Raw genomic sequence first — 26,706 nt, 5'->3', positions numbered from 1 at the left:
GTGCAGAGTGAGAGTGCAGAGTGCAGATTGAGAGTGCGAGTGGTAGTGCAGAGTGAGAGTGCAGAGTGCAGATTAAGAGTGCGAGTGGTAGTGCAGATTGAGAGTGCAGAGTGCAGATTGGTAGTGCAGAGTGCAGAGTGGTAGTGCAGAGTGAGAGTGCGAGTGGTAGTGCAGAGTGCAGAGTGGTAGTGCAGAGTGCAGAGTGGTAGTGCAGAGTGCAGAGTGGTAGTGCAGAGTGCAGAGTGGTAGTGCAGAGTGGTAGTGCAGAGTGGTAGTGCAGAGTGGTAGTGCAGAGTGCAGATTGGTAGTGCAGAGTGCAGAGTGGTAGTGCAGAGTGGTACTGCAGAGTGGTAGTGCAGAGTGGTAGTGCAGAGTGCAGAATGCAGAGTGGTAGTGCAGAGTGGTAGTGCAGAGTGGTAGTGCAGAGTGCAGAGTGGTAGTGCAGAGTGGTAGTGCAGAGTGCAGAGTGGTAGTGCAGAGTGGTAGTGCAGAGTGCAGAGTGGTAGTGCAGAGTGGTAGTGCAGAGTGCAGAGTGATAGTGCAGAGTGCTAGTGCAGAGTGCTAGTGCAGAGTGCAGAGTGGTAGTGCAGAGTGCAGAGTGGTAGTGCAGAGTGCAGAGTGGTAGTGCAGAGTGAGAGTGCAGAGTGCAGATTGAGAGTGCGAGTGGTAATGCAGAGTGCAGATTGAGAGTGCAGAGTGCAGATTGGTAGTGCAGAGTGCAGAGTGGTAGTGGTAGTGCAGAGTGGTAGTGCAGAGTGGTAGTGCAGAGTGGTAGTGCAGAGTGGTAGTGCAGAGTGCAGTTTGAGAGTGCAGAGTGCAGAGTGGTAGTGCAGAGTGCAGAGTGGTAGTGCAGAGTGCAGAGTGGTAGTGCAGAGCGGTAGTGCAGAGCGGTAGTGCAGAGTGCAGAGTGGTAGTGAAGAGTGCAGAGTGGTAGTGCAGAGTGGTAGTGCAGAGTGCAGAGTGATAGTGCAGCGTGAGAGTGCAGAGTGCAGATTGAGAGTGCGAGTGGTAGTGCAGATTGAGAATGCAGAGTGCAGATTGGTAGTGCAGAGTGGTAGTGCAGAGTGCAGAGTGGTAGTGCAGAGTGAGAGTGCGAGTGGTAGTGCAGAGTGAGAGTGCGAGTGGTAGTGCAGAGTGCAGAGTGGTAGTGCAGAGTGCAGAGTGGTAGTGCAGAGTGCAGAGTGGTAGTGCAGAGTGCAGAGTAGTAGTGCAGAGTGCAGAGTGGTAGTGCAGAGTGAGAGTGCGAGTGGTAGTGCAGAGTGCAGAGTGGTAGTGCAGAGTGGTAGTGCAGAGTGAGAGTGCGAGTGGTAGTGCAGAGTGGTAGTGCAGAGTGCAGAGTGGTAGTGCAGAGTGCAGTTTGGTAGTGCAGAGTGCAGTTTGGTAGTGCAGAGTGCAGAGTGGTAGTGCAGAGTGCAGAGTGGTAGTGCAGAGTGGTAGTGCAGAGTGGTGGTGCAGAGTGGTAGTGCAGAGTGGTAGTGCAGAGTGCAGATTGGTAGTGCAGAGTGCAGAGTGGTAGTGCAGAGTGGTACTGCAGAGTGGTAGTGCAGAGTGGTAGTGCAGAGTGCAGAATGCAGAGTGATAGTGCAGAGTGGTAGTGCAGAGTGGTAGTGCAGAGTGCAGAGTGGTAGTGCAGAGTGGTAGTGCAGAGTGCAGAGTGGTAGTGCAGAGTGGTAGTGCAGAGTGCAGAGTGGTAGTGCAGAGTGGTAGTGCAGAGTGCAGAGTGCTAGTGCAGAGTGCTAGTGCAGAGTGCAGAGTGGTAGTGCAGAGTGCAGAGTGGTAGTGCAGAGTGCAGAGTGGTAGTGCAGAGTGAGAGTGCAGAGTGCAGATTGAGAGTGCGAGTGGTAATGGAGAGTGCAGATTGAGAGTGCAGAGTGCAGATTGGTAGTGCAGAGTGCAGAGTGGTAGTGGTAGTGCAGAGTGGTAGTGCAGAGTGGTAGTGCAGAGTGGTAGTGCAGAGTGCAGAGTGGTAGTGCAGAGTGCAGAGTGGTAGTGCAGAGTGGTAGTGCAGAGTGCAGAGTGGTAGTGCAGAGTGGTAGTGCAGAGTGCAGAGTGGTAGTGCAGAGTGGTAGTGCAGAGTGGTAGTGCAGAGTGCAGAGTGGTAGTGCAGAGTGGTAGTGCAGAGTGGTAGTGCAGAGTGCAGAGTGGTAGTGCAGAGTGAGAGTGCAGAGTGCAGATTGAGAGTGCGAGTGGTAGTGCAGAGTGCAGATTGAGAGTGCGAGTGGTAGTGCAGATTGAGAGTGCAGAGTGCAGATTGGTAGTGCAGAGTGCAGAGTGGTAGTGCAGAGTGAGAGTGCGAGTGGTAGTGCAGAGTGCAGAGTGGTAGTGCAGAGTGCAGAGTGGTAGTGCAGAGTGCAGAGTGGTAGTGCAGAGTGCAGAGTGGTAGTGCAGAGTGCAGAGTGGTAGTGCAGAGTGAGAGTGCAAGTGGTAGTGCAGAGTGCAGAGTGGTGGTGCAGAGTGCAGAGTGGTAGTGCAGAGTGAGAGTGCGAGTGGTAGTGCAGAGTGGTAGTGCAGAGTGCAGAGTGAGAGTGCAGAGTGCAGATTGGTAGTGCAGAGTGGGAGTGCAGAGTGGTAGTGCAGAGTGCAGAGTGGTAGTGCAGAGTGCAGATTGAGAGTGCGAGTGGTAGTGCAGAGTGCAGATTGAGAGTGCAGAGTGCAGATTGGTAGTGCAGAGTGGTAGTGCAGAGTGCAGATTGGTAGTGCAGAGTGCAGAGTGGTAGTGCAGAGTGCAGAGTGGTAGTGCAGAGTGGTAGTGCAGAGTGGTAGTGCAGAGTGGTAGTGCAGAGTGCAGTTTGAGAGTGCAGAGTGGAGAGTGGTAGTGCAGAGTGCAGAGTGGTAGTGCAGAGTGCAGAGTGGTAGTGCAGAGTGCAGAGTGGTAGTGCAGAGTGGTAGTGCAGAGTGCAGAGTGGTAGTGCAGAGTGGTAGTGCAGAGTGGTAGTGCAGAGTGCAGATTGGTAGTCCAGAGTGCAGAGTGGTAGTGCAGAGTGGTAGTGCAGAGTGCAGAGTGGTAGTGCAGAGTGCAGAGTGGTAGTGCAGAGTGGTAGTGCAGTGTGCAGAGTGGTAGTGCAGTGTGCAGAGTGGTAGTGCAGAGTGCAGAGTGGTAGTGCAGAGTGCAGAGTGGTAGTGCAGAGTGGTAGTGCAGAGTGGTAGTGCAGAGTGGTAGTGCAGAGTGGTAGTGCAGAGTGCAGAGTGGTAGTGCAGAGTGCAGAGTGGTAGTGCAGAGTGGTAGTGCAGAGTGAGAGTGCAGATTGAGAGTGCGAGTTGTAGTGCAGATTGAGAGTGCAGAGTGCAGATTGGTAATGCAGAGTGCAGATTGGTAGTGCAGAGTGCAGAGTGGTAGTGCAGAGTGGTAGTGCAGAGTGCAGAGTGGTAGTGCAGAGTGGTAGTGCAGAGTGGTAGTGCAGAGTGGTAGTGCAGAGTGGTAGTGCAGAGTGCAGAGTGGTAGTGCAGAGTGAGAGTGCGAGTGGTAGTGCAGAGTGCAGAGTGGTAGTGCAGAGTGCAGAGTGCAGAGTGGTAGTGCAGAGTGCAGAGTGGTAGTGCAGAGTGCAGAGTGGTAGTGCAGAGTGCAGAGTGGTAGTGCAGAGTGAGAGTGCGAGTGGTAGTGCAGAGTGCAGAGTGGTAGTGCAGAGTGCAGAGTGGTAGTGCAGAGTGAGAGTGCGAGTGGTAGTGCAGAGTGGTAGTGCAGAGTGCAGAGTGAGAGTGCAGAGTTCAGATTGGTAGTGCAGAGTGGTAGTGCAGAGTGCAGAGTGGTAGTGCAGAGTGCAGAGTGGTAGTGCAGAGTGCAGAGTGGTAGTGCAGAGTGCAGAGTGGTAGTGCAGAGTGCAGAGTGCAGATTGAGAGTGCGAGTGGTAGTGCAGAGTGCAGATTGGTAGTGCAGAGTGCAGATTGGTAGTGCAGAGTGCAGATTGGTAGTGCAGAGTGCAGATTGGTAGTGCAGAGTGGTAGTGCAGAGTGCAGATTGAGAGTGCAGAGTGCAGATTGGTAGTGCAGAGTGGTAGTGCAGAGTGCAGATTGAGAGTGCAGAGTGCAGAGTGGTAGTGCAGAGTGCAGAGTGGTAGTGCAGAGTGCAGAGTGCAGAGTGGTAGTGCAGAGTGCAGAGTGGTAGTGCAGAGTGCAGAGTGGTAGTGCAGAGTGCAGAGTGGTAGTGCAGAGTGCAGAGTGCAGATTGAGAGTGCGAGTGGTAGTGCAGAGTGCAGATTGGTAGTGCAGAGTGCAGATTGGTAGTGCAGAGTGCAGATTGGTAGTGCAGAGTGCAGATTGGTAGTGCAGAGTAGTAGTGCAGAGTGCAGATTGAGAGTGCAGAGTGCAGAGTGGTAGTGCAGAGTGGTAGTGCAGAGTGCAGATTGAGAGTGCAGAGTGCAGAGTGGTAGTGCAGAGTGCAGAGTGGTAGTGCAGAGTGCAGAGTGGTAGTACAGAGTGCAAAGTGGTAGTGCAGAGTGCAGAGTGCAGAGTGGTAGTGCAGAGTGCAGAGTGGTAGTGCAGAGTGGTAGTGCAGAGTGTAGAGTGGTAGTGCAGAGTGCAGAGTGGTAGTGCAGAGTGCAGAGTGGTAGTGCAGGGTGCAGAGTGGTAGTGCAGAGTGCAGATTGAGAGTGCAGAGTGCAGATTGAGAGTGCAGAGTGCAGATTGAGAGTGCAGAGTGCAGAGTGGTAGTGCAGAGAGCAGAGTGGTAGTGCAGAGTGCAGAGTGGTAGTGCAGAGTGCAGAGTGGTAGTGCAGAGTGGTAGTGCAGAGTGCAGAGTGGTAGTGCAGAGTGCAGAGTGGTAGTACAGAGTGGTAGTGCAGAGTGCAGAGTGCAGAGTGCAGATTGAGAGTGCGAGTGGTAGTGCAGAGTGCAGATTGAGAGTGCGAGTGGTAGTGCAGAGTGCAGATTGAGAGTGCGAGTGGTAGTGCAGAGTGCAGATTGAGAGTGCAGAGTGCAGATTGAGAGTGCAGAGTGCAGATTGGTAGTGCAGAGTGCCGATTGGTAGTGCAGAGTGGTAGTGCAGAGTGCAGAGTGGTAGTGCAGAGTGGTAGTGCAGAGTGCAGAGTGGTAGTGCAGAGTGCAGAGTGGTAGTGCAGAGCGCAGAGTGGTAGTTCAGAGTGGTAGTGCAGATTGGTAGTGCAGAGTGCAGAATGGTAGTGCAGAGTGCAGAGTGGTAGTGCAGAGTGCAGAGTGGTAGTGCAGAGTGCAGAGTGGTAGTGCAGAGTGCAGAGTGGTAGTGCAGAGGGCAGAGTGGTCGTGCAGAGTGCAGAGTGGTAGTGCAGAGCGCAGAGTGGTAGTGCAGAGTGCAGATTGAGAGTGCAGAGTGCAGATTGGTAGTGCAGAGTGCAGATTGGTAGTGCAGAGTGCAGCGTGGTAGTGCAGAGTGCAAAGTGGTAGTGCAGAGTGGTAGTGCAGAGTGGTAGTGCAGAGTGCAGAGTGGTAGTGCAGAGTGGTAGTGCAGAGTGCAGAGTGGTAGTGCAGAGTGCAGAGTGGTAGTGCAGAGTGCAGAGTGGTAGTGCAGAGTGCAGAGTGGTAGTGCAGAGCGCAGATTGGTAGTGCAGAGTGCAGAGTGGTAGTGCAGAGTGCAGATTAAGAGTGCAGAGTGCAGATTGAGAGTGCAGAGTGCAGATTGGTAGTGCAGAGTGCAGATTGGCAGTGCAGAGTGCAGATTGAGAGTGCAGAGTGCAGATTGGTAGTGTAGAGTGCAGAGTGGTAGTGCAGAGTGGTAGTGCAGAGTGCAGAGTGGTAGTGCAGAGTGGTAGTGCAGAGTGGTAGTGCAGAGTGCAGATTGGTAGTGCAGAGTGCCGATTGGTAGTGCAGAGTGGTAGTGCAGAGTGCAGAGTTGTAGTGCAGAGTGGTAGTGCAGAGTGCAGAGTGGTAGTGCAGAGTGCAGAGTGGTAGTGCAGAGCGCAGAGTGGTAGTGCAGAGTGCAGATTGGTAGTGCAGAGTGGTAGTGCAGAGTGCAGAGTGGTAGTGCAGAGTGCAGAGTAGTAGTGCAGAGCGCAGAGTGGTAGTGCAGAGTGCAGAGTGGTAGTGCAGAGTGGTAGTGCAGAGTGCAGAGTGGTAGTGCAGAGTGGTAGTGCAGAGTGCAGAGTGGTAGTGCAGAGTGCAGAGTGGTAGTGCAGAGTGCAGAGTGGTAGTGCAGAGTGCAGAGTGGTAGTGCAGAGTGCAGAGTGGTAGTGCAGAGTGGTAGTGCAGAGTGCAGAGTGGTAGTGCAGAGTGCAGAGTGGTAGTGCAGAGTGGTAGTGCAGAGTGCAGAGTGCAGATTGAGAGTGCGAGTGGTAGTGCAGAGTGCAGATTGAGAGTGCGAGTGGTAGTGCAGAGTGCAGATTGAGAGTGCAGATTGCAGATTGAGAGTGCAGAGTGCAGATTGGTAGTGCAGAGTGCCGATTGGTAGTGCAGAGTGGTAGTGCAGAGTGCAGAGTGATAGTGCAGCGTGAGAGTGCAGAGTGCAGATTGAGAGTGCGAGTGGTAGTGCAGATTGAGAATGCAGAGTGCAGATTGGTAGTGCAGAGTGCAGATTGGTAGTGCAGAGTGCAGATTGGTAGTGCAGAGTAGTAGTGCAGAGTGCAGATTGAGAGTGCAGAGTGCAGAGTGGTAGTGCAGAGTGGTAGTGCAGAGTGCAGATTGAGAGTGCAGAGTGCAGAGTGGTAGTGCAGAGTGCAGAGTGGTAGTGCAGAGTGCAGAGTGGTAGTACAGAGTGCAAAGTGGTAGTGCAGAGTGCAGAGTGCAGAGTGGTAGTGCAGAGTGCAGAGTGGTAGTGCAGAGTGGTAGTGCAGAGTGTAGAGTGGTAGTGCAGAGTGCAGAGTGGTAGTGCAGAGTGCAGAGTGGTAGTGCAGGGTGCAGAGTGGTAGTGCAGAGTGCAGATTGAGAGTGCAGAGTGCAGATTGAGAGTGCAGAGTGCAGATTGAGAGTGCAGAGTGCAGAGTGGTAGTGCAGAGAGCAGAGTGGTAGTGCAGAGTGCAGAGTGGTAGTGCAGAGTGCAGAGTGGTAGTGCAGAGTGGTAGTGCAGAGTGCAGAGTGGTAGTGCAGAGTGCAGAGTGGTAGTACAGAGTGGTAGTGCAGAGTGCAGAGTGCAGAGTGCAGATTGAGAGTGCGAGTGGTAGTGCAGAGTGCAGATTGAGAGTGCGAGTGGTAGTGCAGAGTGCAGATTGAGAGTGCGAGTGGTAGTGCAGAGTGCAGATTGAGAGTGCAGAGTGCAGATTGAGAGTGCAGAGTGCAGATTGGTAGTGCAGAGTGCCGATTGGTAGTGCAGAGTGGTAGTGCAGAGTGCAGAGTGGTAGTGCAGAGTGGTAGTGCAGAGTGCAGAGTGGTAGTGCAGAGTGCAGAGTGGTAGTGCAGAGCGCAGAGTGGTAGTTCAGAGTGGTAGTGCAGATTGGTAGTGCAGAGTGCAGATTGGTAGTGCAGAGTGCAGAGTGGTAGTGCAGAGTGCAGAGTGGTAGTGCAGAGTGCAGAGTGGTAGTGCAGAGTGCAGAGTGGTAGTGCAGAGGGCAGAGTGGTCGTGCAGAGTGCAGAGTGGTAGTGCAGAGCGCAGAGTGGTAGTGCAGAGTGCAGATTGAGAGTGCAGAGTGCAGATTGGTAGTGCAGAGTGCAGATTGGTAGTGCAGAGTGCAGCGTGGTAGTGCAGAGTGCAAAGTGGTAGTGCAGAGTGGTAGTGCAGAGTGGTAGTGCAGAGTGCAGAGTGGTAGTGCAGAGTGGTAGTGCAGAGTGCAGAGTGGTAGTGCAGAGTGCAGAGTGGTAGTGCAGAGTGCAGAGTGGTAGTGCAGAGTGCAGAGTGGTAGTGCAGAGCGCAGATTGGTAGTGCAGAGTGCAGAGTGGTAGTGCAGAGTGCAGATTAAGAGTGCAGAGTGCAGATTGAGAGTGCAGAGTGCAGATTGGTAGTGCAGAGTGCAGATTGGCAGTGCAGAGTGCAGATTGAGAGTGCAGAGTGCAGATTGGTAGTGTAGAGTGCAGAGTGGTAGTGCAGAGTGGTAGTGCAGAGTGCAGAGTGGTAGTGCAGAGTGGTAGTGCAGAGTGGTAGTGCAGAGTGCAGATTGGTAGTGCAGAGTGCCGATTGGTAGTGCAGAGTGGTAGTGCAGAGTGCAGAGTTGTAGTGCAGAGTGGTAGTGCAGAGTGCAGAGTGGTAGTGCAGAGTGCAGAGTGGTAGTGCAGAGCGCAGAGTGGTAGTGCAGAGTGCAGATTGGTAGTGCAGAGTGGTAGTGCAGAGTGCAGAGTGGTAGTGCAGAGTGCAGAGTAGTAGTGCAGAGCGCAGAGTGGTAGTGCAGAGTGCAGAGTGGTAGTGCAGAGTGGTAGTGCAGAGTGCAGAGTGGTAGTGCAGAGTGGTAGTGCAGAGTGCAGAGTGGTAGTGCAGAGTGCAGAGTGGTAGTGCAGAGTGCAGAGTGGTAGTGCAGAGTGCAGAGTGGTAGTGCAGAGTGCAGAGTGGTAGTGCAGAGTGGTAGTGCAGAGTGCAGAGTGGTAGTGCAGAGTGCAGAGTGGTAGTGCAGAGTGGTAGTGCAGAGTGCAGAGTGCAGATTGAGAGTGCGAGTGGTAGTGCAGAGTGCAGATTGAGAGTGCGAGTGGTAGTGCAGAGTGCAGATTGAGAGTGCAGATTGCAGATTGAGAGTGCAGAGTGCAGATTGGTAGTGCAGAGTGCCGATTGGTAGTGCAGAGTGGTAGTGCAGAGTGCAGAGTGGTAGTGCAGAGTGGTAGTGCAGAGTGCAGAGTGGTAGTGCAGAGTGCAGAGTGGTACTGCTGAGGGCAGAGTGGTAGTGCAGAGTGCAGAGTGGTAGTGCAGAGCGCAGAGTGGTAGTGCAGAGTGCAGATTGAGAGTGCAGAGTGCAGATTGGTAGTGCAGAGTGCAGATTGGTAGTGCAGAGTGCAGAGTGGTAGTGCAGAGTGCAGAGTGGTAGTGCAGAGTGGTAGTGCAGAGTGCAGAGTGGTAGTGCAGAGTGGTAGTGCAGAGTGCAGAGTGGTAGTGCAGAGTGGTAGTGCAGAGTGCAGAGTGCAGAGTGCAGAGTGGTAGTGCAGAGTGCAGATTGAGAGTGCAGAGTGCAGATTGAGAGTGCAGAGTGCAGATTGGTAGTGCAGAGTGCAGATTGGTAGTGCAGAGTGCAGATTGAGAGTGCAGAGTGCAGATTGGTAGTGCAGAGTGCAGAGTGGTAGTGCAGAGTGGTAGTGCAGAGTGGTAGTGCAGAGTGGTAGTGCAGAGTGCAGAGTGGTAGTGCAGAGTGCAGATTGGTAGTGCAGAGTGCCGATTGGTAGTGCAGAGTGGTAGTGCAGAGTGCAGAGTGGTAGTGCAGAGTGGTAGTGCAGAGTGGTAGTGCAGAGTGCAGAGTGGTAGTGCAGAGCGCAGAGTGGTAGTGCAGAGTGGTAGTGCAGATTGGTAGTGCAGAGTGCAGATTGGTAGTGCAGAGTGCAGAGTGGTAGTGCAGAGTGCAGAGTGGTAGTACAGAGTGGTAGTGCAGAGTGCAGAGTGGTAGTGCAGAGTGCAGAGTGGTAGTGCAGAGTGGTAGTGCAGAGTGCAGAGTGGTAGTGCAGAGCGCAGATTGGTAGTGCAGAGTGCAGAGTGGTAGTGCAGAGTGCAGATTGAGAGTGCAGAGTGCAGATTGAGAGTGCAGAGTGCAGATTGGTAGTGCAGAGTGCAGATTGGTAGTGCAGAGTGCAGATTGAGAGTGCAGAGTGCAGATTGGTAGTGCAGAGTGCAGATTGGTAGTGCAGAGTGCAGAGTGGTAGTGCAGAGTGCAGAGTGGTAGTGCAGAGTGGTAGTGCCGAGTGGTAGTGCAGAGTGCAGAGTGGTAGTGCAGAGTGCAGAGTGGTAGTGCAGAGTGCAGAGTGGTAGTGCAGAGTGCAGAGTGGTAGTGCAGAGCGCAGATTGGTAGTGCAGAGTGCAGAGTGGTAGTGCAGAGTGCAGATTGAGAGTGCAGAGTGCAGATTGAGAGTGCAGAGTGCAGATTGGTAGTGCAGAGTGCAGATTGGTAGTGCAGAGTGCAGAGTGCAGATTGGTAGTGCAGAGTGCAGAGTGGTAGTGCAGAGTGTCTAAAACACATTGCCATTTACAATGCCATTATCTCTAACTTAAAACAAACCCGAGCCCTAATGCATTCCTAATGCTTGTTTATAATGCTAATAGTAAGTAAGTAAGTTCACTATTAGTATAAAGACAAGCATTGGCAACACCAATAGGTCTGGCGTATGAATGTACAGCCAAGCTAGACCTAAAAAAGCCATGTGTTGATTCCCCTCCTTCCATATGTGCTGCTGCCTAAGAGAACTTCCATAAATTATCTAATTATCTAAGACACTTTAATAGCATTATGTTGGCATGTGTGTGTGGCCCTAAAAGTTCAAGCTCAGGCAGCTAAATAAATAAACAAAATGATCATAGCTGTGTGAAGGGCAAGCAGTCTTTGAGGAAGCACACAACTTCTGCCCAATCAAGACATGTGTGTGGAACCAAAGCCCCTCTTCTGGTGATACTCACATAATTGTCTGAAGACAGCTGTGTTGTCCAGACTGACCATAAAAAATGGGCTGAAACTAAGGAAAGGGGATTAGTCCTTTTATTCCTTGCCACTGATTTTGCAACCTCTGAGGCCTGGGGTCACAAAGGCAGTGCCAGGAGTCACAAGGGGCAAGCCAGGGTCGCAACTGCGATCCATGGCGACCCTTAACACCTTCCATGCTCATGACGAGCTGAGCTCGTCATGAGACACAGCGCTCCGGTGCTCATGACGAGCTCAGCTTGTTATGAGCCGTGGAACGCTCACACGTGGGGATAATTCCCCTACTCAGCTCAGCGTTCCACGGGAACGGGTGCAGCTGTGACGAGCTCAGCTCTTCATGAGCACAGGAGCGCCGTGGCTCATGACGAGCTGAGCTCGTCATGAGCATGGGGGCGCTGTGCGCGCCCGCCCACCCCCCAGCACAGCAGGGGAATTACCCCCCACAGCGAAGGGGTTAAATGACATGCATGCTCCCAGCCTGTATAAAATACATCAAAGGCTTGACAGCAGGAAGTGACATTTTAGACACTCTCCGATCAATGGAAGTCTTTCCTGCCAAGAAAATTGTATCTAAGTTAAACTTTATGAGCATTACTTCAGCAGTAGTTCTAACAGAAGTGGGGGCAATACCATCATTTATGGAATACTGAAGGGGCATAATTTAGGGGCCCCTAGAGTGGCAATTGCACCTCTCTGGCTTTCCACAGTAATTTACATTGTTTCTTGTGCAGTAGCTGCAAGTATCCGCATTCACTTTAGATTTCCCCTCAAGTTAGGGCAGAAAAATACGTTTTCTGATGCAGTGCAGTAAATCTCTCGGGTTCGGTGCCACGCCATAAAGTTTGAGTAGAGTTAATGAACTTTTCAGATCTAGGACTGGATGATATGGCCCTTAGCCAATTTATTTTCAAAAACTATGCACGATAGAGCACTGATAACCCTTGATTATTTGTCAGAAGTTTGTTAAAGTAATATCCATCTTGCTCTTCTCTACCGCTGCTCCTCATTACTCCCCTGAAATAGGTGAGTTTACTGACAAAGATACCTGCTATGTGACTAGGCAGGTTTCAACCCAATGACTTTGGATGAATGTCACAAGTTGATGGCCTTCTGCTCGAGAATCCTGATGATCCATGATTTGTTATGTTAGCACCATGATTTGTTAGGTTATCAGCATTTGTAGAGCACACATGTGTGTCCTAGCAGCCCAGAAGAGCCTTTCAGTACAAGCTTCAGTATAGAATTCAGTTAGCCTGGTATTGTTTTGTTGGGTTTGTTTGGCGATGGTAAGTTGGGTGTAGTGAATAGTGATGGCTTCTACTGATCTACAGAATGGGCCCTGCTTGGCCCTTTTGATTCTGGGTTTGCACAGAAAATTTAATTTGTTGAATGTATTTTGTAAATGTTGTCTTATTCCACTTTGGTGAAACGTATCCCGTTTCCTGGCATGTTGTGTTGGATTACGTTTTTGGCAGCATCTCATTTCCAACTCTATAGCTTAATTGGTGAGTTGTGTGTATGTGTTGGTACGAGTGGATTGTCTTTTCTTTTGTATATGGAAGCATTAGCATGTGTCAGGAGTGACATGTACTGTTGGGGAACCTTCCTTTACCAACTCTATGGCTATGGTGCATTGTTGCTTGTGTCAGAGTTCAAGTTCACTGACTATTATTGTTTGCTGATTTCTGCTGTATCTTTGAGCATTGGTATGTGTGATGTTTGTGTTGTTCATGAAGTTTGTCAACTTCATGAATGTGCTGCTGCTTTGTGGGTCATGGTAAATTGGCTATTGCTTCTGTGTACATGTGAGCGTTGACATGTATGAGGAGTATGTTGCACATTGTAGGATCATCACTTTGCCAATAATATTGTTTTGTATGTAAGCATGCTGTACTGCCTTAGGTCTGGTGTTAGCAAATACCTTTTGATTTTAATAAAATTACACATCACACACAATATAATATTAGGGGATTTCAGCCAGCCCCCTTCATTCATTGGTCTATAGTTTCTGCCGCCCATTACAGCATACTCATGGGACAATGGGGTAACCCACTTCAGCCATTGGATAACTTTAATGTGAGTTACAACATTCTGTTCTTTCACAAGAACAGACACTCACAAATACATTAAGCGCCCGGGACTACATTGGCTATGTGTGTTTTTTAAGACCAAAAAACATATTTATCTTTTAGCCAATATGTTCTTATTTGGGTGAGAGCCAATAGCTCCTCTAACAATAAAGCCTTACAAAAAAATTACAAAATGAAACAATTACTGAAAAGCCCATTGGATGCCAAACCAATTGTCTTTGTCAATGCTTGTTCTTTTTTTCTGGTAAGGGGACCTGGGATGAAGGTGCTGGACAGGGCAGAAGGACACAGGAACATCATCCCTCTTAATGAATATTTATTGAAAAATGTCTGGTAGCTCTGGAGGCGTTTATACATTAGCCTCTGTTTCTCGCCTGGCTAATGTTCTGGTTTATCTCGCCGGGTAATTGCAGGAGTCAGGTAAATGTTGATTTACATGCAAATTGCTTCCACTGAACTTGCCTTTTAAGTGAAACAAGATTTTAGAAATAATTTCCTCTCATTAAGCCACCACAGCGGTAAAATAAACTGCAAATAATTCGTTTTGTAAATAAAAACAATTTGTTGTCTTTTTCTTTTGCTGGGGAGGGGCTTTTCCCTCTGTGCCCTTTGCCTGCAGTAGATTCAAGTACTATATAGGGTTTGTGCACAATCAGTTTTACAAAATTCAGAACAGGTGTTCACTGATGCTGCAAAGGTGTGGATATTTTCAGTACAACAATCTGGAGGTGTCCTTACACAAGAAAAGGCTCTTGCTGCAGAAGATTAAAATTATTATTTATAGAATTATAGATGAGTAAGAGTGAATAAGAATGATGTTTTTCACTGAGCGGTTCTGAGTAGGCCTGGGCGGTGATCTCCACTCCGTTCACGGAGTTTTTCGCTCTCTGTGGAGCACGCGAGGCTGCGGAAAACTCAGCTCCCCCTTAAGTTGGCAAGCGCAAGCGAGGAAAATCCAACACTAGACCACCTCCCATGTTGCAACCATTCACGTTGAGAAACCATCCGTTCGAGTTGAGGAAGCTGCCGCTTGAGTAGAAAACCTACTCTAGCGGCAGAAAGAAGCAGCGCCCTCTTGCGCTGCACATGGTGCCGCTCATGCTGATTTTCCAGTGCCGGACACACACCCATCGCTAAAAATCAGCACTAACGGAGCGCTGTAATGCACTTTGCCGCTTGCGGATATCTGCGTAACGTCGAAGAGTTTTTTGGTCACTTTGTGGAGTTCCGCCTAATGGAACTTCGTGAATTCCGTCCAGGTCTAGTTCTGAGTAATATCAAATGAAAAACATCACTTTTTACCCATCTACATTTTTATTTTATATTTGGCCCCCAATGCTTTCACCTGCTATGCAGGGGCAGAGGAGTAATGAGGATGCCATTACTAACATTGCCTCTCCTATCTGTCCCAATTTTTTTTTAAACGAAATACCTGCCCTTCTGACACTTATCCCCAACATTCACTGTTCCTTCCCTTCTCTCCTCTTCAGAAGTTGTGCTGCCTGCTGTCCAGCGCTGCTCTGATAGGCTCACAGAGAGCCCAACCAGCATCCTGGAATTGCTTTATGACTGTAGTAATAATGTGTAACAACTTTTATTTGTTCAGAAGACATTTTCGAAACGACAATTCACAACCAAAGGTCAATATCTCCTGTTAACATGGTTGATTGCTGTATGGCACAGGTTAATATGTTAAAATATTAAGGTCACAAATATCGAGCTATCAAATGTTACCAGCAAAATATCGAATAAGACTACACTTTCAAGATAGGTGCATAAAGATAAGTACAGATTTACTTGTCTTAACTCCACACCTATGTACCTTGATCATACTCATACCATCAAGGTATACAGAAGGGGATTTAAGAATGGAAAATCTATCTTTATTTGTATTTTATACCTTGACGAAATGGAGGTAGTTGATATTCGGTAGTCAATATTTTTTGTGGATTGATGTGGAAAACACAATATTCTGGTAGTACACCTCGTCTAAACAGTAAATACTTTGACATGGCATGCCGTCATCACTGATAAATCCATAATAGGCATCCCTTAGGGGACACCAGGACTTCGCACTGCTACCCCCAGCTTGCTCTGACCTTGTAGCTCCTGATTTAAAGGGTTCCAAAGAAAGCTGCAGGAAGAGAAAGAAAGAAAGAAAGAAGGAAAGAAAGAAGGAAAGAAGGAAAGAAAGAAAGAAAAAAGAAAAAAGAAAGAAAGAAAGAAGTGAAGGAAGGAAAAAAGAAGGAAAGAAAGAAAGAAAGAAGGAAAGAAAGAAAGGAAGAAAGAAAGAAAGAAAGAAAGAAAGAAAGAGAGAAAGTGTAAGATTCTATTTATCTTTTATGAGTTTCCTCTACTTGTATTTTCTCCAGAGACCACCAGGTGTTTGTTGAGGTTCCAAAGGGAGGGATGACTGGTGGTGATGGGGTGTTGTAGGGAGTAAAGAGTGTGTGATGTTACATCTGCTAAGCCTCGCATTTTGGTAATTGAAATGCATTTCTACACAGATCATAAATCGGGTACCTGGTAGAAAGAGCCATATATGAATGAAGGATTGTCTACCGTGGACTGACCTCTGTAAAACTCTGGATGGGATTCTATAATAAATGACCCTATCATAGGAGCCGAATGCTAGGACTGCCAGCTGCCACATGTGTGTGACAAGAAACAAAGTGCAAACTGCTACCACTGAGGTAAGGAAACCAAAAGCAAAGTGTTCTCAAAAGAATTGTCATTCTATTTGGATGCGAGCATTTTAAATTGTCTTCAAATCACAAAATCGCAGTTTTGGACTTTCTTCATTCAGACTGGGTAACATTAAGGACGGTGGATTAGCAGACAGCTAAAGGTCTACTTTTTCATGTCTGAAATCTAAATGCAGAAACTATATCTCTGAGGAATGAAGATTTGACCTTGCGGGAATCATGTCTTGAATTGGAAGACACAAATGAGTCGATCAATTTACTTCCATAAGCGATTTCAAAAAAATGCCCAAGTGTCAGGGGCAATGAGTTTGTCAAACAGTATCAAGAGTAACAATCTTATGTTCCATTATTTATATGTCAAATTCCATGCCTTATATTCAAAGATATTGATATATCCCTCTGGTGTCGTGCGGTCATTAGGTATTAGGCCAACTTTTTACCAAAAACATTTATTGATATTTTAAAAAAATCTTCTGATTTAAGTCACCACACCTTTATTGATAAAAGAACGCAAAATCGTTTTTGGGATTGCGCCCCTCTATTGCACACACGAGCTTAAATGCAGTTCCCCAAAGGTTTTCCATCCATGTATGATGAGCGACAAATGGTAGCACTTACTGATACGGTCACGATTTCAATAGCATAATTAATGAGTCATTTCCAAGGTTTACTGCAGAGAAAATCTAAGATTTTATTGACGATGAGAATGCAGCTATTACATGCAGAACACTTTCTTGACAGACATAAACGTGCTGCTATAATACACACTGAGATCACCTCTCACCCACACAGACTTCCAATTATTCGCATATTCTTAACCGTGCCATCAACTGGACCAGGCAAGAGTGATGGGAGACCCTGTGGGAGGCAGGCCATACTCCTTCCTGCAGGAGGTGTGTGAAACCTGAAAGGGACATGACTTACTCAAGAGGCGTGTTGTGCTCTGGGACAGGTATGTTTTATTCTGGAGAAAACATGTAATATTATGGAGAAATGGAATATGGAGTATGGAATAATGAAGGCATTCTTAATTCTGGAGAAAGTGTACTCTGCCCTGAAGGATGCATGCTATGCTGTAGAGGATGTTGTGCTCTAGAGAAACATGCACTGAGGGTGATGAACTCGGGGTGCTGTGCTCTAGAGAAGTATGCCATGCTCTGAACCGAGGGTGCAGTGCTCTAGAGAAGTATGCCATGCTCTGAACCAAGGGTGCTGTGCTAGGGGGGCTGCCTGCAGTACACTGGAGGATTCTTTTCTCTGATGAGGCGAGTACTTTTCTAGAGGAGGAATGTTTTAGTCTGAAGAAAGGTTTTTTACATTGGAGGAAGAAAGGCATACATTGGAAGTTGAGTCTTCTGCTGTGAAGATACAGGTTGTTCTAAAGCGGGCGTAAGATTTGCTCTGCACAATAAACCCACTACCGTCTGGAGGTTGAGTGTTCTACGATAGAAGAGGCTTGCAATGCTCATGTGGATCTTTTATTCTACACGAGGCGTACCTTGCATTTGACAGTGAACGTTATATCATTATATTTCGATGTTCTTTACTGCGAAGGAGCCAGGGTGTACTCTGGGCATGCATTTTCTCCTCATCACTGCTCATTCAGGAAGGCGTGGTTTTCATTCTGATCACCCCTGATCAGCTGTGGTAGGCCCATTATATTTCAAACAGGTATATTCCAGCTAGTGTGTGTGTTCGGTACCGCAAGACATTTGCTGTGTTCTACACGAGGTGTGCTCTGTTCTTCAGATGTGCTAAAATCAACAGGATGTGCGTTCTGCAAAATATATGCCATATTCTGCAGGTGGCATGCTATGCTCAACGTGGTAAATGTCCCACAACGCTAAATTCTGCAGGAGGTGCGTCCTGTTCTGCAAAAGATATGCTGTATTCTGCAGGAGTTGTGGTCTATTCCGCAGGAGACATGCTGTGTTCTGCAGGAGGCGTGCTTCATTGTTTAGCAACAACATCACATCTTGCCAAGGATGGAATCAAATCTTTGTAAAGCCCTGTGCATGTAATTGTTGTGGAATGGCATGGCGGCGGGTGGAGGCTGCGTATGAAACCCCTTCTGTGCACGACAGGAAAAGCTACGGATATTTTAATAGAGCAGTGGTTGCGCAGATCTCTTTTCACTTAAACGGTCTGAGGGGGCGAGCTGTCTCGCCTCCAGCCATAAATCAAATGCGCACGCATGTACATCCCCTGTAAACACATGCTCCGTCAGACGCACGCACCGTGGGAGGAAATCTGTCACCGGCTTAGTATAGTCTTTCTGCTGTGTCTATGGGGCTCAGGAATCGGATACATCCATTGGTGAAGGAAGGAGCGCGGGGTGGCAAACCTGTGCACCAGTGTAACCGTGGAAATTACATTACAATGAGCTCTAAGAAGCACATCGCCTCGTTCCTATCTTGTCCATCAAGCGATCAATGTTATTTTATTCAGAATGAATTACTATAAAAAAAATTGCATTCTTAAAAAAAATACATCCCATAAAACCATTATCAAACCGATAACCTGTACAAATCCTATTTTAGTGCCTAAAATCCACCAGGGCAGTCTGAAAAGCGCATACCTTTGTAAATAGAATTTTTTTTGACTTTCGAAAACCAAAGGATGGCTCTGTTGTATTTTTTGCATCGTGATGTAAAACAGCAGTAGACTTTCTGATGCTATGCAGAGGCACATCTACTACTCCTGCAAAATGCTTGCTTTGTTCAAATTGTGGTGGGATGGAACCTGCACGCATGTAAGGTAGAAAACCAAAGTATCTGCGAAGTATTTCATATCATGGGTGAGATTCTAAAGCATGCTTAGTTGAGTACTTGGAGTTTGAAGGTGATCGACATTTTCTAATGCGTATCTTTTAGCGGCTTGCACAAGTTTATGTATCTTTCGGTGGCTATCACAAGCTTTCCTCATCACAAACGTGAAAGGTTAGGGTATGTTGGGCGAAGAAATAGGTAATATTCTCTGCCACTACTAAAAGGGGACTGAGCTCTTACAGCCCTGCGAAGTACAACGCATCAGGCATTAGACTAACACATTTCAGTGTGGTGGTCCGCATCACTGCAGTGAAATTCAAAATCACACATTATAGCGCCTCCTTAGCTGTCAAGCTGTAGCGCTGCTATAATGCATTATGAGTACTGAACGATGAAAAGCAGCGCTGTGCACACTGCTCGTGGCAGACTCGGAGATGGCTCATGAGAGGTGTGGTGCAGCGGCAAGGGCAGCTGACTTCAGAGCACAGTGTTCATGGTTCGATCTCCGGTGGCAGCTCAGCACCATGTGACTCTGGGCAATAGCTCACTTAATTTCCACAACGGCCCCCAGCGCCTTGAGACCCGTAAGGGTGAGTAGTTCGCGCTTTATGAATACGGATTTACACTTATCTGTTATGTTATGTTAAAGAGATTTTTACCGCACACGGTCACCAAATGGTTTCATGGCGCTCTCAGCTCAGCTCTAGCTGCTAGTGGTACTCTGCTTGCTACAATGTAACACAGATCACACGCTATAACTGACGTCAGGAGTCATGCCCAACTGCTATTACCGAGTTGAGATAGTGTGAGACGACACACTTTAAAAGGCGGGTGACGGTCTGTCCTGCTGCCCGCGGCACCAATGGGCGCTATTTCATAATGTTCTGGCTGCTGCAGCAGTACTGTGGGCAATGGCAGTGCAGCCCATTGCTGGCACCGCGACCCTCCCCGGCAGGTATATAGATCCAGCGACCGGACTGATCCCACCAATGCTGATGGCTGACTGCAGGGTTGGATTGGGATTAAGAATCGCCCCAGGCATTAAAAAAAAAGTGGCCCATATTTGCATATTGCCTTTCCGCAAAAAATACACTGGTGAAACATACCTGAAAACAAGTGAGGCCACTTTTGCCCAGGCCCCCTCCACCCGCTCAATATGCACACATTAATGGTTCAGTCCAGCGAGAGAAAGGGAGTGACACCTCTGACCATTGAAAAAAGAAAGGTAATGGACTCCCATCTACCTCCAGAAAGGACACTCAGGCACCACTGGGCCGCTGGCGGCATCCGAACAACGCAGAAACCGCCCAAATCGCCCCCCCCCCCACAGGCTGCTCAAAAAAGCAGCCCACAGCTGGAATTCGGATACCGACCCCTCGGGCATTGCCCGAGTGCCCGCGTTACCAATCCTACCCTGGCTGACAGCCGCCATCGTGAACGTGCTCAGTCATTGCTGGCAATATAAGGACAAAGCTAGCTGCTCGTAGATCAGTGCAGTCACAGTGTGTGCCAGAATCATGCAACAGTGGTGTTGGTTGCCACAGCGGGAGTCCACGCGTCATTGAGGTCTGGTTACAGGGCCCGCCTGTTTCGCAGCGCCGACATGCCTTGCAAAGAAGTAAGTGCCTGAGTGACAGGGCCTGCATAATCTCCTAGGTGCACGTGTGAGGTGTAAAAAGAAGCATAAACACACACCTGCTATTAATAAAATGTGCTTTTTAGCGCTGTCATGACAGATTCGATCATAAAGTTCAGAGCTGCCTGCCCTGTGTTGCTAAACTGCAGTCAGGCGGTCTGTCTGCTCACTGTAGTTTTCAACTGTGGTATGCGTGCAATTGTCTAACTCATTTAAAGTCGGGGTGACAAGGCTTAGAGCCACTGTGGTGCAAACTTGCATGTAGTGGTTCACTCAGCTATTAATGATTCTTTAAAGTGACCAAAGTGTGTTTCTTTTTGAATTAATACAGCATGCCTGGCTGTGTGACCTAGGCTTTGTTTGCCTCATCCTCCCCTGAGGCTTGCCCAATGCCGTGCTGTCTGCAGCGGCTGTAGACCGCGAGTCAACTGACTATTGACTCCACAATTAATTTGTGACATAGGCTGAGGCAGCTGAGATCCATGTTGGGGCCTTTCACATGCCAACTGGGGGGAATGTTGTTAGTGCCCTTCCATTTCTGGTTCTTTGTGGAAGCTTTAAGATCTTTTTAGAGTTTCTCCTTGCTTAAATGGGTGTAATTTCTGATATTCATATGTTTTACTCATCTTCATTGCTTGATTTTACTCACGAAAAAGTGTCACTCATAGTCATTAAATGTCACTCATAATTACACTGAAATTCTGAAAATGTCACACATAAGCAATCTGAAACCTTGGCAGCTAAGCTCTTAAATCAAGATGGACGGATAATGCCTGTAGCTTCAGTACCTCCTAGCATGTGCTTGAAAGACCTCTTCAGGAAGTGTAAGGGAGAATAATGCAGCTGTTGGGTCCAACATTGTTACAACCATCACCAGGCAAGCATTCAGGTGATTTCAGGTGTAAGCAGAGTATGAGGTAATGTCAGGTAGCTCATCTTTTGCTCCTGTATTACACATAAACTACAATCTTGGCAGAGGAAATTATTGATTACTGCAGGTGCAAACATATTCAAATATTTTCCCTGAAATGTATAAGTGGAATTAGTTGTAAATGATGTGATCATAAGTTGATTTATCTGTTTCATTGCAAGAGATAAAAGAATGTACAAGTTCAATACTCTAGGTAACTTTAAATTTTCCAATTTTTAAAAAGATGGCTCTCAACATGAACTTAGAATGGTTAGTTTGCCTTTGATTGCTTAAAATCACTCAGTGGCATAGCAAGAGACGCGGAGGGGGGGCGGTCTGCCCCCAGTGGCAGGAGTTTTTGGGGCAGCGGAATCCCCTCTCCCCACACTTACATGCAGCCACTGGAAAGACAGGGCGGCAAAGACAGGAACCGCCACGGGCGGCAAAGTGTGTAGCGACGCCACTGAAATAACTGTCTCAATTTCAAGGTTCTCAACAGAGAACTGAATAATATTCAATTCTGCTGCCATCAAGAGAAACAAAATCAAGAAAAAAAGAATGAAATTGATTATAACCAGACTTAAGTTTCACTAAATCCTAGTACCACTGTGGCTATAGGTTTTTTTCTGTCACAACTTCAGGAAGAGTACCGACCCACTGGATAATTTTCTGCTGGGCCGATGGATATGTGGACTGATGGACATATGCACCTTACTCAGTTGAATTAAAAATCTGAGCCTCAGTCTCGGTCTGAAGTTTGAGTGTGCCTGAGTAGCCCACTGCCACTCAGAGAGTTACCCAGAGCTTCTGGAAAGTCCTTACCTGCCCTTCACTGCATTTAGTCTCTATAGCAGCCTCTAGCCCTTGCTACTATTCTAATTTTTTTGGGGGGGAGGGGGGGGTGAAAGTCACGTAATTTGCTTTTGCATGATTATGTGAAATTAAAATAACATATGTGAAATTACACAAATTGCAAAACTGGCATTTGAGGCTATATTTTAGAGCTCATTGCATCCTTGCGTCCATGTTTATTCCCTAAGGCACTTGTAATGAGGCAGATGGGATATCCATCATATTTGCACCCATCCGCCAAACTCTAAAGTCAGGTGCTTTGCCTGTGAAACAAAATAAAAAATTCTCTAGAGGGACAAGGTTACAGACTATATCTGAGGAAGTCGTCTCGAAGTGGGATCGGCATTAAACGAGGTCCTGCTGCAGACGTTGGTTTTGGTGAAAAAAGCTCTGAGTGGGAAAATTGAAATATTGCACCCAGGGAAGTCCTTGTGTCAGTGTATACTTTTAGTGCCTTTGCCTGATTAAGGTTTCTATGTTCAAACTTAGTGGCTGATTACGAGTTCGGATGTCCATAGGACGGCCAACAACCGCCAGATCGGCGGTCCACCTGCTGCATTCAGAGTTTGGCAGTTGAACTGCCACTTGACTGCTACGGCCGCCGGGGATCCTAGATCGGCTGAAGACGGCTGTAATGCCAGAAACCGGTCCTGGGAAGCTTGATTCCGGTCCAGGGAAGACATGGCTTGGCAGTTCGGGCTGGACTGTTCCCATGAGGCACAGGGTCAGACTGATTTGCATATGGCCATGTCTGAACTGGGGTGGCAGAGTGAGCTAAAGAACGGTGATGGATTAAACCCAGATCAGTTGACTGGGGGTGAGTGTTTGTATTGTCAACGCTCCGTCCATCACCACCTTTGGTTTTTCTTTGTTCGCCCTAAGTTGTCAGGGTATGCTCAGACGTGAGTCCCTTGCTCACTTTGCCACTGGAGTCAAGCAAGCCTGGCTGAAGACGGCTGTAATGCCAGAAACCGGTCCAGGGAAGCTTGATTCCGGTCCAGGGAAGACATGGCTTGGCAGTTCGGGCTGGACTGTTCCCATGAGGCACAGGGTCAGACTGATTTGCATATGGCCATGTCTGAACTGGGGTGGCAGAGTGAGCTAAAGAACGGTCATGGATTAAACCCAGATCAGTTGACTGGGGGTGAGTGTTTGTATTGTCAACGCTCCGTCCATCACCACCGTTGTTTTTTCTTTATCCTAGATCCCGTGGCAGTGGTCAGGCTCAGTTATATGCTGGTGGTGCAGCAGAATCACCGCCAAGCATATTACGAGTTGCCTCACCATCAGCCTTTCCATGGCTGTGAGCCCGTCATGGGAAGGCAGGTGGTGAGGCAACAAAGGGGGCCGTAACAGGGCCCCTAAGTGCTTCTGGGCCCGGAGGTGCATGTAGGGGGGCACATGTTGTGCACCCCTGTAGAGTTGCCCCGCAGGAACGTGCTGCAGTGGTGCCTGTTGGAGGCTCACCTATGGGCCTTTAGACAGGCACTGCTGTAACACCGCCACAGCATCACCCGCCTACCAAGGATTACAATTGTTACTCAGCGGGTGGTGCGAGTATGGCTTTGGTGGTCCTACCATGGAATGATGCCATGGCAGCCCGGGGGAGGACCGCCAAAGTCGTAATCAGACCCTATGTCTCTTTTTGGAATCGCAAAAGGGTCATTTTCTTACATGAGTTGTAATCTTGGCTCAGTTCTATCAGACCAATCAGAGACAATCACTCAATTCATATCTTGGCAAGGAAAGAGCGAGACTCGATTCTTTTGTGCGTCTGACATGGAGTCATCCATCACCAACATATCTTTAGTCTTCTGGTCTCCTTCTACTGTAGTGAGATTCATCTATTCCTACTAATCTTGGCTTCTTTCCCATTCTTCCTCCAGTATCTTCACTCTCTTAGACTGAAATGCTCTTTGCATGTTTCTGGCATTGAATCAATTTCCATTATATAATGTAATGTAAAAGGCATTTCTATAGCGCTCTGTTACTCCAATGAGTGTCCTAGCACCTTGCACCTCAGTGATGACTGACTGAAAGAGATAACCACTAATCCTGCTTAAAAAGACGTAATTTCAGTTTCTTTCAAAACTGGGAGGAAGCTAAAATGCTCCGTAACACCAAAGGGAGTTTGTTCAATGTTGAAGGTCCTAAGAATGAAAAGGACCTGCCCCTTGTTCTGAACCGCAGAATATTTGGGATTTTGGCCAGAAAGAGGATGGCTGAATGCCGACGGTTGGATTGCGGATAGAAGCTAATCCTTGCTCTGAGGTACCTTGTGCCAGACCGATGGAGCGCCCTGTGTACCAGGATCAAGGTCTTGAAAAGAATCCTCTTCCTAATGGAAAGCCAGTGCAGCTCCCTAAGATAAGGGGATAAATGAGTTCTCAGACCCAGGACAAGAAGAGTGTGGGCTGCTGCATTTTGGACCGCTTGCAGCTTACTAATCAAGTAGTCAGGCAGGCACAAATATAGTGCATTGCCATCGTCAAGTCTAGATGTTATTAAGGAGTGTACTACTAGTTTCGTAGCAGAAAAAGAAAGAAAATGCAGGAACTTCCTGAGCACACGTAACTGACAAAAAAGGTCGCAATCACTGCATTAACCTGAGACAGAAAAGAGAGCTTACCATCAAACTTAATGCCTAGATTATTGACAGAGCCAGTGCGGCAAAGTGGAAGAGTAGCATCCATTGGCCAAAAGGACGGCCAGGGCTCATCTGCTCTTACAGCAGAAAAGAGTAACTCCATCGCAGAGCAGCACACATTACCGGCAGCAGCAGAGGGGCAGAGAGACACCCAGCATTCAGAAGGGCAAAGAGACGCCCTACCGCCACGCCCCAGCCCCAGGTGGATTTAATCAGCCTCTCATTCCTGTCCCGCGGGACGCGCGCGGGTGGGCGTTTGGCGAAGCTTGGGCCAAGGGCGAACCCGTTTAAGCCCATTCGAGCCCTGTAGAGGACAGGATGGGGCTCCCCCCTAAACTCTGCAAATCTAAGGTCAGTGTATTTAAACACCACACTGCATTGCGGGGGACTAATAATCTTAGTGGCAGTTATCTAGAGAGGTACCTTCCCCGAAGTCTCTGTCATGGCTACCAATAATGAGGCAAAGGGGGGGAAGTCAAACACGGGTGGCTCCCTTGTTGGCACTTTGGATCGTTTCATTACTGGGCATCATCTGTGCTCTCGCGCAAAATTGAATTAACTGAAAAAAGATTGTCACTAGACCCAGCCTTTGATAAACGCTCATCCCTGGGCTCAATATTGCATGTTACATCCCCAATCCAGCAACCTGGGACCAGTGCTGGCCTAATAAGAGTGAGTAGTGAGGTGGGAAGTCTACAACCTGAGGGCAGCGAAGATCTGGAAAACTCACGAGAAAGCACGAACACTGCGGCGGCTAGCACAAGTGCGCTTGATCCTAATTGTGAAGAATCCGTCCTCCCAAATATGAGACCAAAAACGAGATCTATACAGAAATCTAAAACTGAGGCCATGAAGGTGGTGGCAGAGTCGGTGGTAAAAAGGAAGAGGGGTGGTGCACCTCTAACTAATAAAAAAGCGAAGATTAAAAAAGGGAATGACAAGAGTGAGGGATCAAGTACAAGACCCCCAAATATTCCATTAATATCCCCGCAGTCTACTCAAATGGCCACTGCTCTAATGAACTTCAGAGATGTTGATCCGGCAGATCTGTGAACTGCATTTTGGTCGAAATTGGAACTTATTTTTACAAGGACTTGCCTCCCTATATATGATAGACTCGCTCAGATTGAAAAGAGGCTCCTGTATTTAGAGTTGCGATCCGATCCTAACCAGGTGCGGGCAGATCTTCAAGTTCCAGGGGGGGTGGTCCTCGTGACGGGGAGCAGCAATCTGGAAATGGTAAGGCCAATTCCAATAATCCTCCCAGTAGTAATAATTCATCTGCTGTACCGTCCCTGGTAGTAAACCGCAATCTGCCCACTAATCCTGTTCCTCTACCAGTAAGGGAAAGAATTGAAGATAACAGCATTGTACCATCTAGAAGAAGTGTTGTTGGGGGGATAACAGGGCACCTGGCTGAGCAACCTCAAATCTATAGAAATGTTGCTGAGGATAAGTTTGTAAAAGCCCTACCCCGTATTGATCTCCCTCCAGCTTCATTACCATATGTGGTGGTGCTTGCCGGGGTCCCAGCGTTAGATCAGGGGAAAAATGAAGTGTATACTGATCTTAAAAATAAATGTATGCAGTGGCTCAATGTCAACAGGTCTCTTTCCCCACAGGTCTCTGGTGAAATATTGTTTGCAAGACGGGTTGACTGGGTAGGGTTAAGGCCAAAAACCATTGCAGGAAATTGTGTAATTATTAACTTCAGGAACACCTGTGCGGTGGACTATATCTGCAACGGGGCCCCAGTCGGGTCTAAAACACAAATCCTACCCCTACATTTGTCCTATTTCTACCCTGCTCCTCAGTGGGGCTCCAAGCAAAACAGAGATGGGCAACTCAGGGGAGCTCAGAACCTAGCTCTATACAGAGATCAAGTAGGGGCAAATAATTGGATGGGACCACAACCAGTTACCCCCTTGCTCTCATTGTTCCCCCAGACCAACAGGTTTAGTATTGTATTGTATATAACTTTATTCAATATACAATATCATAAAATTATAAAAACAATTTTAAAGAGGAAAGGGAAGAGAGACAGCCCTTCGCTATTAAAATCACATAATATATAAAAACATATAGCGTAATTAATCCTCAGTATTTAATATATACAATTGATCATATAAAAAAAAATCTTAGACATAAATTTATGGAAGGTGGCAATCTATGGTTCCACATCCTAGACTTGGGTCACCCTGGAAAGCTTCGCTCTTGTCAACCAGGTACAACCCAGGTACTGCTGTCCCACAAATCACACTGGGGATCGAGGTCTCAGATGTTAGGATACGCAGCGCCTCCCTATAGTTTTTGCATCCCATGTTGGAACAAAAGGGTTTCAGCCATTTTTTCTTGCCTGACCATACACTGATCAGGCGAAGAGAAAATGAGCGACAGATTCCGTAGGGGAGGCACAGCCAGGGCACCCTGTATCACTCTCCCTCAACTTCCTCCAGCCTGCTCTAAAATCATTCAGTGGGAGGGTGCCAAACCTAAACTTCAGATATAGTGCCCTATCTTTCGGGGGCTCAATAAGATCCAGGAGGGATTCTAGTTTAGGTGCAGGCTTCACATCTAAAAAAATTCCGTAAGGGTACCGTGATTCTGATTTCTTATTGCAGCTACAGAAACCCAGTCCCAATAGGCCTTCTTTACAACC

The sequence above is a fragment of the Lissotriton helveticus genome, chromosome 8 (genome assembly GCF_964261635.1).
Source record: "Lissotriton helveticus chromosome 8, aLisHel1.1, whole genome shotgun sequence".
Classification (NCBI taxonomy): Eukaryota; Metazoa; Chordata; class Amphibia; order Caudata; family Salamandridae; genus Lissotriton; species Lissotriton helveticus.
The sequence above is the reverse complement of the archived record's forward strand: the minus strand, read 5'-3'. Positions refer to the sequence as shown.